This window comes from Piliocolobus tephrosceles, chromosome 10, assembly GCF_002776525.5.
Source record: "Piliocolobus tephrosceles isolate RC106 chromosome 10, ASM277652v3, whole genome shotgun sequence".
In the NCBI taxonomy this organism is placed as follows: domain Eukaryota; kingdom Metazoa; phylum Chordata; class Mammalia; order Primates; family Cercopithecidae; genus Piliocolobus; species Piliocolobus tephrosceles.
The window spans coordinates 65,233,337-65,248,162 of NC_045443.1; positions in this window are offsets into that span (position 1 = coordinate 65,233,337).

The window sequence follows — 14,826 nt, forward strand, 5'->3', positions numbered from 1 at the left end:
TGATCTCAGTCATAATCTCAACCCCCAACCTCATGGCACAATGAAGTCACCCCAAAACTGTTAATTATCAATTAATCATCCAGTGCAACATCTCTGGCAAGTTACTCCAATAAGATAGTGTGATGGAATGGGGCCCTAGCACCTCCCCGCAATACACGCACAGCAACAAGAAACTTAGCCCTGATAAGCTTATGCTAGCTTCTATCAAAGGACTTGAGGATTTTTCCTCTTTACTCTGCTTATTGAGGATCAAAGTCCTCCAACTGATTACAATTCAAAAGTAGGACTCTTAGGGTAAGGAGAAAGTTGTGATATAGGCAATGTATGTGGAGGTTGACAGATTGACCAATTCATTCATCTACTAGCATGTAAGCTCCATGAGACCAAGAATTTTTGTTCCTTTAGTTCACTGCTGTATTATCAGAATCTAGAACAATTTTTTGGCATATGGTAGGTGTTGAACTGTAGTGGATGATGTGGTGTGCAGCCCAGATTCCCCCATCTATCTTTGAGAGGAGGCTGAGAGTGTTGGTAGCCAATCACTCACAACTGAGTCTTAGCCTAGAAATTGGCTTGACTGGAGAGAGCTGAGTGACCCAAGATCACAGCCCCTTTTAGGGGCAGCCTGCATATAATGACTTGTTGATGTAGAAGGTATAAAGGACAGGCCCCTTGCCCCATGGTGGGACTCTGAAGGGACATCCCAGCTCCAGAGCTTCCTGTGGGATTGGCCAAAGCTTTGTTGGAACTGCATCTTGTTGGAAGTGCATCATGGATTAATTCCTCCCTCTGTTCAAATCTACATCCTTCTCTGCCTACAGATGTTCATCCCAAAGGCTCTTGTCAATGAATGACCCATCTGAAAGTCTGTTTTCTGGGGAATCTGACCTAAAATATGGATGAATGAGTAAATGAATGGATTAATAATTTGTTGAGAACCTTCTATATGCTTGGCACTATCCTAGGTGTTGAGGATAGAGATGTGAACAAGACAAACACTACTCTAATTTCAGGAAGCTTTCATTCTAAAGGGGGGTGCACAAACAAATATAATTTTAGATAGTTATGAAGGCTATGAATAAACTGATATAATAGGGACTGAAACTACAAGGGATTCTTCAAATGGGTTTGTCAGAAAAGGTCTCTCTGATTGTTATTTGAGCTGAAACTTGAATGAAAATAAGGAGCTGGATATACAAAGATTGGTGATAGTAGGTGTTTTTACTTTTCTTCCTTTTTTCTTTTTTGAGACAGAGTCTCACTCTGTCACCCAGACTGGACTGTTGTGGGGCGATCTTGGCTCACTGCAGCTTTGACCTCCCGGGATCCAGCAGTCCTCCTGCCTCACCCTCCCAAGTAGCTGGGACCACAGGCATGCACCACCATGCCTGGCTAATTTTTGTATTTTTTGTAGAGATGAGGTTTCAACATGTTGGCCACGCTGGTCTCAAAACTCCTGAGCTCAAGTTATCTGACCGCCTCAGCCTCCCTAAGTGTTGGAATTACAGGCATGAGCCACTGGGCCCTGCCTGTGATAGTGTTTAAAGAAAAGGCACAGCTGGTGCTAAGGCCCTGAGACAGGAGTGAGGTTGGCACTGCTGAGGAACATGAAGGTCAGTCCATCTGCAGCAGTGTGTGAGCAGAGGAGTGGCAGGATAATGCTGGAGAAGGCAGGAGGAAACTGATCTCACAGGGCCTTTTAGACTAGTAAGGATTTTTGCATAAAGTATTAGGATACAACTTAATTAAACAGGGCTTTTAATGTTAAAGTTTTATAATGATCACTTTTCTCATTCTGTAATTCTTCCTTCTTTTTATCACCAGCCCAAAAAGAGACACAGTTCTTTCTTCTTTTAGTGCTTCTGTTCGTTACAGAAGCAAAAATATTCAGGCTAATTTTTTTCTTTCCCTTGAATTAGGCTGGAATATATGCAGGCACCTCTTAATATGTTATATCTCTATTCAGTCTCATTTCTGATAACCCCAACATACTCCATTAGAAAAATCTATACATGACTGAACTTCAGCTGAGGACAGAGTTAAAGCTTTCCCTAGGATCATATGTTGTTGGATCGGGGGTTGAAGATAGGTGGTGGTTATTCCACATGTCAGGGCAAATGAACATGAGACCCAGCCCACTAAGAACTACCTCTATCATTATGTATCCAGGGTATTTCGAATAAAAAGAGTGAGGAGAAGCTAGAGAAAGATAATTTTATCAAAATCCAGAAATTAGATAATTACCACAATTAAGCACTAAATTAATTCTGAGCTTGTGATTACCCAAGGCAAAGGACAGTGTCATGGGATCTTTCCATCTAGCAGAAGGAAAGATATTAGTTTTTAAGGAGAGGATATTTTTACAGGTTATAAAATCAAGGACAAATTATTCATATGGAGTTTAATCATGGAGACTTAGAGAAATCCAATGGAAAATATGTTTTCTAAAACACTTCATATGTATTTCTCATGGCCATTTCTTATGCCAATTCTTGATTTAAAATAATTGAGATCATGGCATATAATTGTGGTTACATTAGCACATTTGGATGAGGCACTGGACTTATATAATCCAAATATATTACAGTTATTACTGAGAATATTATCTGATAGATGGTATTTGCTTTGGCTATCCACAAATATGTCATTCATCTTAATCAATGTTTTGACAGAAAGCTAAGATTAGGATTTCTGAAAAGTATCTCAAGTACAGATGATCCATTTTGCTTGAAAAGAGATCTGTAGGATTTTTAGATACCAAATGATAAATCATACCTAAAAATACAATACTCCATTGCACCAACATACAATAATCTTCCTGAACAACAATCCCTCCCTAATGGCCATATATTCAGAGGTTCATGACAGTTCATATATTCTGTGGTGTCTGCTTCCATGGGCTCACTGCCTTCCAGTCAGTTTATCTAAATAACTCTTACTTTTAGTCCCTGAGCTTCAAACCTATCCTACGTTCTGCAATCCATATATCTGGCTTTGCTTTCATACTGCTACCTGATCTTATTATCTTCTTCCTGTCAAATAATCATTACATTACCAGGAGAAGAAATGAGGATTTACCGTGTAACTTACTTACAGCAGAAGGATGAGGAAGGAAAATTTCAGCACTACAATAAGGTCAAGTTAAAACTGTGTGTTAGAACCCTCCCATCAAAAATGTTTACGCTATAATAGCACTATCCAATTGGAAAATAGTACAAACCACTTATGCAACTTAAAGTTTTCTGATAACCATAATTTTAAAAGTAAAAGAAAAAAGTAAAATTCATTTTAATAAGTCTAACTTAATGCAAATATATCCAAAGTACTATTATTTCAACATGTGATAAAAAATTTTAGGAATATATTGAGATGATTCAAAATTCAGTGTGTGTTGTACATCCACAGCACTTCTTAATGCATTCTACCTACATTTGAAGTCCTCAGTAGTCACATTACCATACTGAACAGCATAATGCTATAATATAGTATATGCCTCTCAGAAAGCTTTTAGGTAAACCTGTCTACAGTCCTGAAAAATATTATGAGTGACAGAACTAATGCTGAATCAATATTTACATTTTATGTAATACTTAGCATGCAATTAGAGAATTAATGCATTGATTAATTATATTATTTATTCAACAAATATTTATCGAGCCCTTAAAATATGCTATGCCAGGTAAGATGTCTGTAGATCCTTTGAAAGGTACTGTCAACACTTACTTCCTGATTGTTTTACAAAAGAGTGATTAGCTTTGCCCCTTTGAAGTATACAGACATGATACAATTTAGTCTTTGTTCTTCTTCTGTGTAGAAAGAAGGACCAGGAAACCAGGCACGGTGACTCACGCCTGTAATCCCAGCACTTTGGGAAGCCCAGGTGGGTGGATCATGAGGTTGGGAGTTCAAGACCAGCCTGGCCAACATGGCAAAACCCCATCCCTACTAAAAATAAAAAAAATTAGCCAGGTGTGGTGGCATGTGTCTGTAATTCCAGCTACTCAGGAGGCCGAGGCAGGAGAATCACTTGAGCCCAGGAGTCGGAGGTTGCAGTGAGCCAAGATCATGCTACTGTACTCCAGCCTGACTGATAAAGCGAGATTCTGTCTCCAAATAAAATAAAATATAATAAAATCTAAAAAAAGAAAAAGAAAGAAGGACCTGGGGCCAACAGGGTGTCACATTAGAGGCAGGCACCTGAGAGCAGGCAAAGGAATAATTCCACCTGCTGAAATACTGGGAGAGGTTGCAAGAACACTTTGAACAGTGTCTCAGGGCTGAGACTAAACACAAAGCAATAACATGTATAACATGCTGACATTTTTACTGTGAAAGAAACTGTATATGACTTGGAAATTACAGAAAACAAAGAAATCACTCATAATTCAATAATTTCTATCTATTTCCATTGCACATTTTGATGCATTTCCTTCCATCCAGTCTTTTTGCCCAGTACTCACCATTTATGTCCCAGGCCTGACAAGTCTGAGCCATGAGAGAATGTTACGCTTGCTTTTTATATCTAACTTGTCATGATGTGAGCCCCCACCCCCACTCCCACCACCTTGGTTCCCAGGAACTAGCTGGTCCCCAGGGGTCTCCTGGCTGCAGTCTCCCAGGCGGGACTCCTGCTGTCTCAGGAATGTCCCACAACCCCCGTTTCTCCAAGCTGGCTGGCTTCTCACCTTGCACCTCCCTCTGCCTCTGTGCCTGCCATCCTAACAACATCACCGCTCTTCAGGGACACCAGTCTGCAGCTCATCTAACCTCACCTAGCCCAGTGAGGGGCTTCTGCAGGTTCCACTCTTAAACTCTTACTAAGGGTCTACAGGCCCAAACTCACAGCATTCTGCCAGTGGTTGGGGCTAACTCAGCTCACACTCATCAGAATTCTCTAGGTATTTCTATGCCTTAGAGTACAGGCCCGACTCAACCCCCAGATGGAGGCCGCTTCATTTTCAGAGCCAGAATTAGCCTCTTCCCAGGATGACTGGACAGTGGAAGCACATGTTCCTTTATGGAAACATCTCTTGCAAACAAGGCTGTGGTCTGGTTCTGTGGCCTTAGCATGATCGTGACAGCAGCCTAACTATGAACTTCTCACTGCCTGGGCTAGAGTCTTGTCTTGTTTTCTGTTTCACTTCTTTCTTTTTCTGCTTTTTTTCTTTTTTTCTCTCTACTCACCTTTCTTCTGTCTTCCGTGCTTCCTTTTTCCTTTTTGAAATTTTACTTATATAAAATGGTATCTTAGAAACATTCTTCTGTCATGAAAGTACAATATATTCTCATCACAAAAAATGGGAAAATTCAAATAAACAAAAAAAGCAGAAGAAAAATAAACTTCATGAACGCAGTATTTCAGAGCTAACTATCCTGTAAATCTAATACCTTGATTCTTCACCATGAGAGAATGTTAACGCTTGCTTTTTATATCTAACTTGTCATGATGTGAGCCCCCACCCCCACTCCAAACAGCTTGATTCCCAGGAACTAGCTGGCCCTCAGGGGTCTCCCGGCTGCAGTCTCCCAGGCAGGACTTAAGAATCTGAAAGCTAAGGCAACCTCAAGTATCAGAACCCTGGGATAACTCAGAAATCTGAAAAGTCAGATGCTAAACTAAGCTTTGATTGATAATAAACTAGTGTTATCTTAGCAAGTTCCCAAGTGTAGGTAGGTATTTGTATAAAAGTTGTCATAATAATTTCATTTGCTCCTTTATTAAAGGAATTGTTAAAAGTTATTTATCATTATATAAGACCAAAACTTTGGCCAGAAAACTGGAGAAAAAAATCTGAACTTGAACTCCTAAGTTACACAGATGGTCCTGACTTACGAGGGTTTGACTTATGAATTTCTTACTGGATTGTGCTGTGAAAATGATACACATTCAGAAGAAAGCATGCTTTGAATTTCAATCTTTTCCTGGGCTAGCAATACGTGGTACAAAACTCTTAAATGAGATATTTGACATTTTATTATAAAATAGGCTTTGTGTTCAATAATTTTGCCCAACTGTGGGCTAATGTAAGCCTTTGAACACACTTAAGCTAAAATGTTCTACAATGTAAGCTAAAATGTAGGTAGGTTGGATGTATTAAAAGCATTTTCATCAAACTATGGCAGGTTGAGGGGCATCTGTAAACTACTACCAATAACCATCATATCCACAAACTTAGGAAATGTTGACCTCTGCTAGGACTGTCTCAGTCATTAGTGTTTCCTTTCTCTTTCTTTTGTGAACTACTAAAAATAATACAAAATGGGAATCAAAAAAATCTGGATGCTAGCTGTTTCTTTATTACATGGTATCTGTTTCCCAGATGTCAAACAAGGATAAGAAAATTTATCTTAGAAGTTTTGTGAGGACAAAAATAAGACATTTGCTGTGAAATAACTTCAAAACAGTAAATCAATTGCATGATACATGGCATTGTTATTTTTAGAAAAAATTATTTCTCAACGGCTTTTTTTTTACATGGTTGTTACCATCATTAGAATTGTTTTGATGAAAAATGATACCAAACAGGAAAGAATTTCTTTGCATTTCTCTACTATTTTAGAATTTGGAGATCCAGGTGCTTGAGATTGAAGACATGCCAGTGACAAGCTCAGTTTTTCCTGCAGGCATCTTGAATTCCAGCCTTCCAATTTGAACCTAACACCATTAACTTAGTTTTAGCTACCATGTTTTTAAAGACACAAAACTCTGTTTTTGTAAATAACCTGAACAGAATGCCACACTCACACTCACACCTCCATCATTGCCACTCATTGGTCTTGGAGACATTTCTCAGGACTTGAATTATAAAACTTCATGAAAAAACTAGCAAACAAAAAATTTGCTCCACACCATTTAAAATGAAATAAAGTTAGTATTTATCATTTATAAAGTTTTACAGAGAACTTTGCTAAGGAGCCAGTGACTTCCACATAGAAGGCAGTGGTATATTCAAAATTTAGATGAACGTATATGATGAAATCTTGTGCAACTCTGCTAAAGTTTGGAGAACAATTCTTTCACATGATGTACAGGACACGTGTGCTACTGGCTAGCAAGAAAATAAGTGTTTAGCAGATTTACAAATACCATTTCTGCTACTGTCCCACCTCCAAGGGCCACAGCACCAGCAGGTATATGGCTGGAGGCATCTGGTGTGGGACCAGGCAGTAGGGTCCTCACACTGCCTGTCAGCTTCTCCAAGCATCTCCCACCGTTTCTCATTACCATGATTTTCACTTCTTGGGGCTCTGTACTTACCAGGTAAAAATAACATATACCTAGTTCCTTCCCATGATAAGATTCTAAAGTTAAGTGGCATGATGGTGAACACAGTGCAATTTAAAGTATGCAAAAGCCCCTGTTTTCACTCTTTCTTCCTGATTCTGTGTGTGTCTATCTTTGTCTCTGTCTCTGTATCTCTCACACACGTGTGCACGCACACACAATTTGTTCAGATAGAATATATCATACTACTCCAGTCTTCTTAGCGTTAACCAAGTGATGAGCCCTATTTTAAATACATATTTCAGGTAAAAGAGAGGTCCTTGAACTATTAATGGTCATTAGAACAAGATTTTGAACGAGTTGACCAGACTACCTATTCAGTCAGCTTAAAGGGGATGGAACTATATTCAAGAACATTGTGATTGTGCGAAAATAGGTAAAATGTATGGGGCACTCCCAGGATGAAGTCTTGGGTGACACTACCAGGGGGTCATGCCATGCCATGGGGCCTGAGGCAGTCTTAGGACACTGGGTGTCTTGAGGTGGGAGAATGGCAGAGAGAGAGCATTCAAATCCAGGTACATAACAGCCACCAGCAGACAAACCAGGAATTTAAGCAGCCTCGTTGCAAAGGGAAAAATCAGAAGGCCTGGGGGCTCCAGACCTAGATTTTACTCAACTTGCATTTTCTTTATGAAAGAAACTTCTGAGCACTGTAATAAGATTGTGAATAAACAATGACTCATTAATTCAGTACTTTCAAAGAGATTCTTAGACAGGCAAAAATAATACATGGAGCCTGAACCAAAGAGAACATCTCGAACTTCCTCCAGGCAGAACAGTCCTGAACACTGAGAGGTAGGTAGAAAGAGAATAAGGAGAGGAGAGAAAAGAATACATAAATCATATTGTATAGCTTCCTTCTTCTTTCTCCAAGACCATTAATTCAAGTGACAGAAGGTAATAAGGAACAGAAAAGGCTAAAATAAACATTAAAAGGGAAGGAAGTCACTAAGTCAAATATGTAGTCTGGGGATGTTGTGGGTGAAGGTTATGCTTCACTCGCTTTGACTGTAGGATTAATGTTTGTGGGTTTATTGAAGCTATCTTGATCCCAGACCTTTCCTTTGGTATCAGTAGACAGTGCTTTTTCCTTTTCCACTCATATTGATTAAATTAGCAACCAGTATCTTGCTCACCCTTGACTGGTACTTCTTCCATCCATTCCGTATCTCTACATTCATGCATGCACACCTGTGCACACACAAACACACACATACACAGACACATACCACAGTCAGCTTGCTTCAGTTTGCTGTTCTTCATAGCTAGCTCCAGCCCAGGAAACCTGGTTGTTCACAGCAGGGAATACAAACTGAATTGAGCCCTCCTGCCTTCCATGGGAAAAACCACAGGGTCCCAAGTAAGGATGGATTTCTGGGGCCTAGAACACCAAGAGCTATGAGCCACTTTTATATGCACTTCGGCAGAGTTTCCGAAACAAGATAGCTGACAAGCAACTCAGTTTATCAAAACCAAGACAGAAATGCAAGTAATCAACTTGAAGCAACAGCAGGACAAGTCAGACAGAAAAACATAACTCACCTCCTTTTCTCCACCCAACACAGTCTTTCTTTCAGAGCAAGAGACTATTACCATGGGGACTGTGCTAAGAATACATGAGAAAAAGTATAAGAGAGCTGTCTTGGGTGGGTACATTTACCTGGCAGATCTGCATGAAATGTTGCTTATAAAAGCATGGTTGAAGGTTGTACCTGGGCCGATGATGCACAGTGAAGATTTTTGAGGTTTTCCCTTCATCCATTAGCCTGGCATTCCATCACTCTCAAAACATGTATTCAGTGCTTGCTGTGTGCATAAGACACTTTGCCAGATACTCTGGGGGTATGAATCAGATACACCTCTGTACTCAAGGAGTTCCCAATCCAGGAGGGAGCTGAGCAGATACACACATAAATAAGATATAAAGTAGAAAGTGATAGGAGCCCTAGGAAAGGAACTTAATGAATAGAGGTGTCAGCAAAGGTTTCTCAGAAGGGTGAAGCTGAGCCCTGAGTGAGATGGGGTCCTGACTTCCTCGCTGAGGGCAGAGAATGATCAAAGCACACACTGTGGTTCCAATGCCTGTGAGGAAACAGCTGCACCAGGCTAGAGCTAATGGCATATGGAAGGATCTCAAGGAACAAGAGCTTGGGGGTGTAGTTTAGGCATATATTTGAAGGTCTTTGAATGACATGGGAGGATGTTTAAACTTTATTCTGGAGGTAGAACAATGAAAATCCAAAAGCCCAAGGTCAAGGTGGGTTGTGAAAGTTTAAGTCAACAAAGATATTGACATGAAGAAGGGAAGCCCGTTCAGAAGCTATTGCAGGAATCCAGGTAAGTGGGAGAAGGGCCTGACCTAAGGACGAGTGGGGCTAGGAAAACAGCAAGAGATGGAAGCAACAAACATTGATTGATGCATGTCCCATCACTCAGAAAAAGCTTACAACTGAAGAAGTCAGAACAGAGGGTTTTATACATGCTTCTTGGTTTTCTCCAGCACATTAAAGCTAGCAGCGGGGATGTGAGTAACTGGGGATGATTGGCAGTGCCTGGGAATTTGCCCTTTGTTCCAAACAGACTGCTTACATAGCTCCAGCTACAGCTTAGAGTAGTTGAGGTTAAGCAAAGCAAAAGGGTAATTAGAATCTCACAGGAAACAATTAGGATTGACAGAAAATATAGTAAAGCTGCTTTGAAAGCAAAACAAAAAAATTGAGATTGGGTACTATATCTCACAAATGTTTAGACAATGGTCATGTTTCAGAATATTCGTGTCTTTCAGAAATATTACTGAAATGGATTTTATCTGAGGGAAGAGGGCATTTTGAAAAAAAAAAATACTTTTTGGTACAGGGTCTCATTCTGTCACCCAGGCTGGAGTGCAGTGGTGTGATCATGGCTCCCTGCAGCCTTGAGCTCCTGGGCTCAGGTCATGCTCGCACCTTAGCCTTCTGAGTAGCTGGGACTACAGGTGTGTGCCAAACACTGTTTGTTTGTTTTTTAAATTTTTTATAGACACAAGGTCTGGCTATGTTGTCCAGGCTAGTCTCAAACTCCTGAGCTCAAGTGATACTCCCACCTTAGTGTCCCAAAATGTTGGGATTATAGGCATGATCCACTGTGTCCATCCCCAGGGTTTCTTCACCACACCAGCACAATGTTAGCAGTGAAAGGGCCTGGAAGCTGGGAAAGCTTAAAAGATACAGACTGGACCTGAGGCACTGAGTTGATTTAATAATGTGAGCTGCAATGTGGGTGCTCATTTTAAGCCTCATTTGAGTGTGCCACGAATATGAAATGCATTTCCAAGGAGTTTGGGAGGCATCTAAACTACTCTTACCTGCTTCTGTGAGGAAATCAGTCACTATGCTGAAGGAAGGATCTTCACATTTCTTCTACAGTAGGAATGGTTGAGGGGTAGGAACTTGCCTCTTGGATGTCCTACCAGCAAGATGTGCAGGGAAAGGCAAGCTTTTGTTTTGCTCTCCTGGGCAGATCAGTTACCACATTAAAACCAAATCAAACAACCTGGAGAAGACTCATGAGGTTTCAGACACTTAATTTCCAAAAGTACAAGAGGGGAATGTTTTGAAATCCTGTTTGACAGCCATATTTCACATACTTCGTACTTGTATATTTCTGTAGGTTTTTGGTCACATGAAGCAAATATGGAATTTCACAAGTTCTAAACATGGTGGGAGGCAAGATCAGACTCCCAAGGTGTCAGCTTTTCATGATATCGTATATTTAAGGAGCAATTGGTGCCAGTGTACACCCCTTTTGGCATGTGCATATGAAAGATATTACTGGTGTGTGACCATCCAGTTTTTATGCTACTGTGCTTTGCATGCCTACTATGTGCTAAAGTTTATATACATAATCATATTTAATCTTCACAACCACCCCATAGGAAGTCTTACTACCCCTATCTTGCAAACAAGGGAAAAATGAGGCACAGAGAGACAAGTGCAAGAGGCAGAGGCAGAATTAGTGCATCCACTTATCAAGCCTTAAGATGCAATCAGCATTGTTGACCAGCCCCTGGTCCCACTTGTCTCAGACACTGCATTCCCTTCCTATTTTTCTGGTTGAACCTTCTTTTGTTCTTTTTCTTTAGCTTTCCTTTAAATGCTGGTCATTATGGATTGAGTTGCAGCTCAACAAAATGTCTCTGTTGGAGTCCTAACCTCTGGTACCTCAGAATGTGACCTTATCTGGAGACAGGGTCTTTATAGGGGTCATCAAGTTAAACTAAGATCGTTAATCGGGGCTGTAATCCAGTATGGCTGGTGTTCTCATGGAAAAGGGAAAATCTGGACACAGACGTGCGCACAGAGAGAATAGAAGATTAAGATTAAGGTAGAGATTGGGGTGATGCTTCTACAAACCAAGGAATGCCAAAGATTGCCAGCAAACCACCAAAGCTAAGGAAAGGCACTGGACAGAGTCTCCCCTCACAGCCCTCAGAAGGAACCTACCCTGCTAACACCTTGACCTTGGATTTTTAGCCTCTGGAGCTGTGGGACTACAAATTCCGTTAAGCCACCCAACTTGTGGTATACCTTGTTACAACAGCCCTAGCAAACTAATACACAGCTATGCTTCAGTAAAGGGCACCTCATGGAGAAAGACCTCTGCCTACCTCCCCAGGCTTGCCCGACTTCATCCTCACATGCAAGGCACCTGCACCCCACCAAATAATTAACTTCTGCTAGTTTCCTGGACACCTCAAGCCATTGTATGCCTTGTTCCCTTGCTATGATATTCCCCCTTTCTGGAACATCTCCATCAGCAGTCCAGCTCAATTATCACCTCCTACAGGAAGCCTTCCCTCATTTCCTCCTATGTCTATCACTCAAGAAGTATTAACCACACTTTTCTCTGTGCTGTAGCTTTTTTTTTTTTTTTTTTTTTTTTTGTACCTGGTTCTATGGTTACATTTTCACTGTATTGTAACCTGGTATTCGTGTGCTTATCTGTGTCCCCTATGGAGCTGTCAGTCTCTGAAAGGCAAGTGCCTACTTCATTTCCTCTCTAGATTCCAGCACTAAGATGGTGCCAGGTGTCAGCCCTCCTTGGAAGCCTTAGAAAGATCTCTCCAGCCGGGCACAGTGGCACACACCTGTAATCCCAGCACTTTGGGAGGCCAAGGTGGGCAGATCACGAGGTCAGGAGATTGAGACCATCCTGGCTAACACGGTGAAACCCCGTCTCTGCTAAAAATCCAAAAAAGATTAGCCGGGTGTGGTGGTGGGAGCCTGTAGTCCCAGCTACTTGGGAGGCTGAGGCAGGAGAATGGCGTGAATCCAGGAGGCGGAGCTTGCAGTGAGCCGGGATGGCCCCACTGCACTCCAGCCTGGGTGACAGAGCGAGACTCTGCCTCAAAAAAAAAAAAAAAAAAAAAGGAAAAAAGATCTCTCCAGTTGCCCTACCCCAACCACAATATAGGGGACTACAAAATGAGCACATAGTGGGAGGAGACAGAATGGCCCCGTGATTACCTGTATGAACACAGCTAGTGAGAGAATGTATCCTTCCAATGTGGGTGAAGGTAGAAAAGCAGCATCTATGAAAGCATGAAAAGAAGGAAATAGGAGTTGCTGGACCTATCGAGGAATTGTCTGATAGGGAACCTAAGTTATCAGGCATCCAATCTTTTTAGTCACATTGGAAAGTAATCTCAAGAGACAGATGATTCAGAGTCTCCTAGCTCTTGGTCCTTAATCTCTGGTTTTATATAACTCCCCTTATCCTGCTTCCATGTTTCTCAGACAACCTCTCATTCCCATCTGGATCTCCCACTGACCAAGAATAGGATAAGCCCATGGAGTCCACGTGTTTCCAGTCCTTGAGCAGTGATTGTTCATGGCCAGTGGACAAAGTGACTTTGGATTGCTTGGTTCCCAAGCAGTCTGACAACAACCAGAGAAGGCTTGGAGCATGTCAGTATGAGAATTTCTGGTCTGAATGACAGATACATTTGTCAAATTGAATTAATAAGCTGTCATTCTGGTAGCCACCCCAATCTCCTTTGCGTTTTGCTTAGTGTGAGCTAGTGAGTTAAATCGATCTTGGTTTGTATTTATCAGGTAAATAGTAATACTAGCACCTGAGTAGGACACGGTGGCTCACGCCTGTAATCCCAGCACTTTGGGAGGCCAGGGTGGGCAGACCACTTGAGGTCAGGAGTTTGAGGGCAGCCTGGCCAACATGGTGAAACCCCGTGTCTACTAAAAATACAAAAATGAGCTGGGTGCGGTTGTAGGCACCTGTAATCCCAGCTGCTTGGGAGACTGAGGCAGGAGAATCGCTTGAACCCAGGAGGCAGAGGTTGCAGTGAGCTGAGATCACACCACTGCAGTCCAGCCTGGGCAACAGAGACCGACCCTGTCATAAAAAACAAACAAACAAACAAACAAACAACTAGAATCTAAAACAGAAACAGCCTACATCCTAGTGATTTAACAATAAAGGTATGATTCTCACTTGTGTCCTTACATTCCAGTCCTTGCAGGGTAAGTGGGGACTTGTAGTAATTCAGTGCTACCTCCTCATTGTGCCTTCTTTAAGCTGGAAATCATGTGGAAATAAAAGCAATTTTGCTTTCATGTGGAAGATAAGAGGGAATGGATATGGGAAGTGGCCCATATTGCAGACACCCTTGTGCTCCTGGACAGAATTTCGTCCCATGGTCACTTCAAGCTGAGGGAAACTGGAGAATGTGGTTGAGCCAGATGCTTGGGAAAAAGAGAACTTGGAAATTGACCATCCCAAGTGGTCTCTGCCACATAAGGACACAATAAACTGACACTCTAGATCCTTCTTTGGGCAATACCATGGCCACTTCCAGACTCTTCCTTCCTGACACTGATTGCTATACCTGAACTAAGAAGGGGTTGGTGTATGTTCATCAAATAAGTGAATAGAACTTTTGACTCTTCTCAACTATTCGGCAAGCTTTAGTCGTTATCTCTAAGTGGATGTCCTCTCGAATAACTTCCTCTCTTTTCTCTCCTCCTGAGCTCTAACCTTACATTCCCAATTCTTTCCTGGGTACCTTCACATGAGGTTCAGCCATCCTTTCAATTCAACATAACAAACCTAAGCTCAGCAAGCTCTTCCTGTGCTGAGCTTTGTTTTTCTTACACAAGGCCTAAAGCAAGAGCCTTATCTAACTCCAGTTTCTATTCCTCCAAGCATCTAGTACAACTTTGCATGCGAATAGTCATCTTTTGAATAAGCGTTTGTTGTGGAATTATGTATTTAAACTATGCTAACCTTAGATTAACAGAAAAAATGTAATTTTTCTGTTTTTCTGTAGCTTACCTGATATTCCTCACACCTACCCCTTTGTGTCTGATAATCCAATCTGTTGTAAACTGTTGCATAAAATAATTGAAAGTCTCTTTAGGTAACTCAGTCTATCATTTTTTTGTTTTGGACATTCCATCCTCAGATGATCCTTTCCTCTGCTCTCTTCAAGAGGCATCTGTGGCTGTGGCTGTACCCACTGAATCCAGGCTTAGGTAGTCTGG